The following is a 6,000-nucleotide window of genomic DNA, read 5'->3' on the forward strand; positions in this document are numbered from 1 at the left end:
TTTTTTTCGTTTCCCTCTTCTTCTTTTTTTTTTTTTAATTTGTTTTCTAATTTTCTAGTTTTTCTTTTTTTTTTTTTTTTTTTTCTGGCGTTCTTCTTCACGCCTTCTCCTTCGTGCGTTTCTCTTCCCTGACCTTCTTCCTCATTTTGCGCCACCAAGAACTAAAATCAACAACGGCAAACCCTCACCGATTTTGGGGGCGCCAAGCTCCATTTGTCGCCAGTTATTCGTTCCGAGTGTAACCACTCATGGCCACCTATTCCGATGATCTTCATTTTTCGGCGATGAAAAACCCATCGACTCGAATACGCGAATTTATCCCGCACTACGAAAACACATAAATCGGCAAAGCAACAGGATTCAGCAGGCACCGCCAAAAACGAGTTATTAAAACAACCTATCTTCAATTTTTTATTAAGGATTTTAGGGCTTTTGCCAACATCCACCATAACAAGCACTTTATGTGCTCAGGGACAAGTTTATGTAACTTGTTTGAACAAAAATATCTCCCATAACACCACCTGATTCTATTCTAAAGTGGAGGCATGACATGACCACGGGATTCGCCTAATTGTGAACTGTAAACTGCTCCGCCCGACGGCCAAAAAGGGCAACGTAGTCGGAATTCCTGGTTCTGGAGGAGGGCTTCGGGGACATGGCTTGGGCGGACGACGATGGCAACGAATTAACGTCGGAGCTCCCTCCCTCCCTTCCTCATCCTCTCCTTTTTCTCTTGCTCTCTCTCAGCCCCCAAAACAACCGGAATAATGAACAAATGAGCGAGCCCCTCTCTTTTAAGGAATACCATCCTGCCACGGACTCCGAACGGATGACCACCATTTGCTCCATGGCGATCCCCTGTTTTCTGCTCGTTCTTTCTCCCGTTTTCTTCTGCAAGGAAGGCAAGGCCCTTGTGAGCTCCCTTGTGACCGATTCCTGAATCAGCTGCCATCGTCCACTCTGATTGGCTGTTCCCCCAGCTCCTCTGTTGTGCTTTTTTACTTTGTGCGGCGCGTCAAGGACTGCAGGAAGGACAAAGTTGGAAACCGCGCAGGGAGGCTACGGGAGAGAAGGCTGTTTCGGGCCATCACGATTAATAAAGAAAAGGAACTCTCGGGCTCAGGCCGGATCCGCCCAGACCTAAAAAATAATAATTTATTTTTTTTAGCAACTAAAATTTTGGCACATTAAATTATAAAATTGGAAATAGGTGTCTTAGTTTGCTCTAATTGATACTACCAAATGATTGATAAGTAAGGTTCGCAAGATCCTTGGAAATGAGTGTTTGCATTGCAATTTTCATTTGGCATTATCCCAGAAAATTTCACCTGATGAATTCAAAAGTATTCTTTAATGTATCAGATGAGGATTTGCTTGAAAGTATTTTAATAAAGTTTTGAAATATTAAAGCAATTATCAGTGTGCAATCTAAATAGAACTTTGGAGACTTTATATTCTGGTTTTCTTACGAACTTTATAAATTTCCACAATGATATAGCTTCTTTCCACAGTTTGTGTACCCTAATATGAATAACGTCAAATAATAGTTTGAGATGAACGATGTTCTAATTGACAACGCCATCAAATCAATCAAGTTTCATCCAAAAGTTATAAGGAACAAGCCGAAAAGGAATGGAGATAATGACTCGTGATAGGAACTAACAAGACCCGTCACCTTTTATGAGCATGCGCAACGCTCCAAAAAGAGTGTCATTTTCGGCTACAGAATTTGTAGGCATAGTTTTGCTTGGAGGTTATTGTATTTTCCCCAAGCATGGTGGAGTGTAAAATCAACAAAGAACGAGTTGAGCAGATGTGTCACCGACTGAAAGCCAACATCCAAACATGCCGTAACCTCCTACCGATTTGAATATGGACCCCAGAAATCGAGTCGTCCCGAATTTCAAATGCCGTCAATCCAACCAAAAGAAAAAAGAGCTTGTGAAGACAGGGCTAGCTCTAGTTTTCTCATAGAAAGTGTTGGCTTCCCACAATCTGGTAGGCCTTAGTATAGTTGAAAGATGAATTTAGCCTACTAAGTATAACGAAGTCTTCGTCCGGCGACCGGCAGTCGAAATTCAAATCTTTCGCAGCATAGCTAATCCGTTACCGCATTTGGTCCTGGGCTTTGAAAGCCATATGATATTTAGGACGAGGCACGAGACTCACGAAAGGAATCCATCCAATTTCAGACGAGTCCAAAATCCTTGGGAGAACACAGTCAAAAGACAGAAAGCGTGGGGAGCGAAAGCAAGGGAAGAGAGATTGTTGGTTTTTGTTTGATCTCGAGACTCTAAAAAATTCGGTAGAAACTAGATTGACAAAAGTCAACCCGACGAACATTTCCTAATCCCACATAATAAGACGACCAGTGTCAGAAAACAAACCCTCCCGCCCTAACAGTTCAACAACTGCTCCCCCTCATAGACCAGCCAGCCAAGCCTTACCCAACTAAAGACACAGATTCCCTAACTCCACGATCCATTTGAAACACTGACATCCCACTTTGCACGTGAGCTTTGAGAATACAGGTCAAAGTGCATTTGAACCATAATTCTGTGTCTCAGAGGACTAATTGGCTCTCACAGATTGTCCCCTTTCTATATGTAAGGAGGCAAAAACTTCATTCCTTTTACATCACGCATCAATGGAAGGATGGAGTTCATTCAAAGTCATCACACAGAACAAACTATGTTGCAGGTACTGAGTGGTATCAACTAGAGAGATTCATCTCGAAATCCCATTTACTTCCTGAACTTTCTATATGCTAATCAGTACATCAAACTCTACACGGAACCGAATCATGGGTAATACATAGGAAGGGAAGACATTCAGAAGATGTAATGTCACCACAAGAATAAACAAATTCATCTCCTCACGAGGATTCGTCCAGTGAAAGAAAGGAGGAAAGGAAGGGAAAAAAAGAAGGATAACCAAACCTTTACATGATCTGCTGTTTGCTATAGAATCAACCAGTGAAACCCGTGCGTCGAGCTCAAAACTTCTGACCACGATCTGCTGCAAAAGCACCGGTGGCCTGCATTGAGGACTTTGAAAAGAAAAACCCATGGATACCCCTTCCTACACTACTACGTTTCCAATTCCTCGGTACAGTAGACAAAGCATCTGCGTTCCTTTTGTTCCCAAACGAAGGACTAAGGAATTTGGCAACAAACGCCCCACATCCTTGAACATCCTCCAAGCGGTCAGGAAACCAAGCAGCAGTCAACAACCGCTCAACTCGTATGTGAAGAACGCATGCCGCTTCCCCTTCCAACACTGGTACATCCGCTTCAAGACCATCGGCCTCATATAATGGGCCATAGATTCGTGTAAACGACAATTGATAAAAGCAGTCTCGTAAATGAGGCTTTTGTTGAGTTTAAGCCCATGTTCACGTGATCAAGATGCCGGCAGATTATCTCCGGCTCTCTCTTCTCCTCTTGTCCATCATCATAGTCCCCATTACTCAATGACTCTGCCGAGAGAGTCATGGAAGCCCTGGATGATACAAGTGACTCGAGCTTCCTGTGAGGTTGTCTTCCACACTGAAAGATACCCTGCGACCCATGCTCGCAAACCGGTTGCTATCCTCTAATATGGAGAATCTACTTCTCTCTTTCCACCCAAAAATCACCCGTCTCTCTCCTAATAGCACTTTCTTTCACTTCTCGGCAAAAATCTGATTTCAAGGAACTCACTTGGCCATTCTGGAGACCATGACACTGACTGGAATTGAATCCGTTTCTGCCGGCACTCAACTTGGAAACGTTCAACCCAGGTTCACCCTGGATTTCACGTTCTTCCTGAATCTCCCCTGAATAATGGGAGGTTGCAGAAACTTCCCTGCCTCCAACAGCAGAATCTAGTTCTTCCTCTTCAGGAATTCCTTCACCCGATCCAACTCCTGAGACACCGATAGCACAGCTGCATCGAAAGACAACACAGGATCTTCCTAGCTGTGATTGACTCTGCTCATCGTAAATAGGGCTCACAGATATCCTTGATGCAGGCTTAGGTGAGACACGCTTATTGTTTCTCCTGACTGAAATCCACGACTGCTGCAATGGCGGGCTTGTTTTGTGCCTGGTAAATTGGCCAGAGTGGTCAGAACCAAAGGGACTTTGACCTAGGTCAATCCAGTATGAATTGTCAGAAGAATCATCTTCGCTAAATATAGGACTCTTCATGACCTCTCCAACCGAAATGCTCTCCGTTTCCTCAAATATGGTGCTCGCCCCATCCCTCTCCGAACTGTTGTCTTGTTCCATCTCAGTATCAAAGACATCTCTCACTTGATTGGATGTAAAGACACCTGAAAATGCAGGCATACTTGACCCACCTTGAGCTTCAGGCGTGAGTTCTTCTTTTACATTCATCTACTTCATCTTCAAATCCCGCAAATACATCAAGACCATCCATAGAATCCTCTCAAATATTGAGAGGCTTACAGGGACAATCTATATTCCAATTACATTTGCATGGGCTGGTTTTTACATTTGGCCATCACAGACTTTCAGAGGCACCCAAATCCCGTTGGGTCAGCCCAAACACCCTGTAAAATGATGTGATGATAAAATCCGGTCGGAAGGAGAGGCCAGAGATCCATCGCCCGGACCCAATGAGCCTGCATCGATGAAGCCTGTGTTCTGCTGCAAGCGCCATCCACGTAGAGTACTTGGCACCACCTAGACTGAACAGGAAATACAAAAAGCCCAACGGCAGAATCCTTCTTCCTCCTTTTCTTGCTTGATGACATTTGCTTTCTCAGCTCCCTTGAGCAAAGAAAGTAGGCCATTTAACCAGGCACTATACTACCTTAACCTTTTCTTTAGCACTTTGAGCCATCAATTGACAGATTGGCTCTCATGATCGAACATATCACCAGTTTTTCGTTTGGAAAGAGGATGACAAGACTCGGCCAACAAATGCAAGACCCTCTGCTCACGGTGGCTTGGAGTCCATACTCATTTCAGGAATATTCAAGTAATCCATGATCTAGTCTTGATATCATGCTCTGCACACTACCTTTCTCTCAACCCCACCATACTATAAGCGGTTACTCAAAATTCGCGCCGTTATCTCGGACAAGGCAATGCACAAAGCGACTCCCAATTCTGCTGGGTCTGAAGATAAGAGAACAACTGAATCCACAATAATCGAAGGCATACCTTGTAAAGCTTCGGAGAGGTTTCAGTACTCGTTCGATCTCAAATGGTCGATTCTCTCCAGTGTCGAACTTAGGGTGCATTGTGGTGAGACGCTGAAATCAGGTCAGGAATCGAATCCTCGCTGCCATAAATGCGCTCCGCGGCGAGGGCCGTGGCACGCAGGAACTCCTTCTGGGCATGAAGCCTGGCGAGAGATCTCGATCTCCCGATGCTGTCCTGTCCTGATTCAGGGACTCGGTCTCGATGTCCTGGGACTTGGAGGGACCCATCTTCTCAGAGGCCTCCTCTAGAGCCTCTCGAAGCTTGTTCTTTGCAGCTGGAGTGCAGGCGTGGACGACGGCTTGCGCTTGCCGTCGTCGAAAGCAGATCCCTTTCTCCTCCTGCTCCTCTTCTCCAAGAATATAATAGCTGCACAGTGAGATATGGGCTTCCATAGTGAAAGATCGCATGAATGCTGCCCACCAGTACACTCAACACCGAACTGACAGTGAAGAAGAAGAAGAAGAAGAGGACGAAGAAAGTGAAAGACCCGGTATTCTTTCCCAGGTTCAAACCAGAACCCAACTTTTATTTCAAGTCCGAAGTGAGGGCTAAAGATCAAAAGCAGATCCAAATTTCAAATCACAAAGAGAAAGCAAAAGCGAAGGGGTCTAGGAGATTCCCAGGAGGAAAACCAACTCTCTCTCTCTCTCTCTCTCTCTCTCTCTCTTCTCTCTCTGTCTCCTCTGTGCTAACTTCCGTTGCCCAAACAGAGACGCCATACGCACACAAACACTTTCAGCTCCAGTTGATGACTGATGAAAGAAAGAAGCCCTCCCTCCGCTTTACG

The 6,000-nt window shown here is 44.9% G+C and overlaps 1 pseudogene; it reads right to left on the reverse strand.

Moving 5' to 3' along the window:
• Nucleotides 1-3,643: 3,643 nt before the first annotated feature.
• LOC120294871 lies at nucleotides 3,644-5,784 on the reverse strand (annotated as a pseudogene).
• Nucleotides 5,785-6,000: the final 216 nt, after the last annotated feature.

Source organism: Eucalyptus grandis, chromosome 6 (assembly GCF_016545825.1).
Source record: "Eucalyptus grandis isolate ANBG69807.140 chromosome 6, ASM1654582v1, whole genome shotgun sequence".
Lineage (NCBI taxonomy): Eukaryota > Viridiplantae > Streptophyta > Magnoliopsida > Myrtales > Myrtaceae > Eucalyptus > Eucalyptus grandis.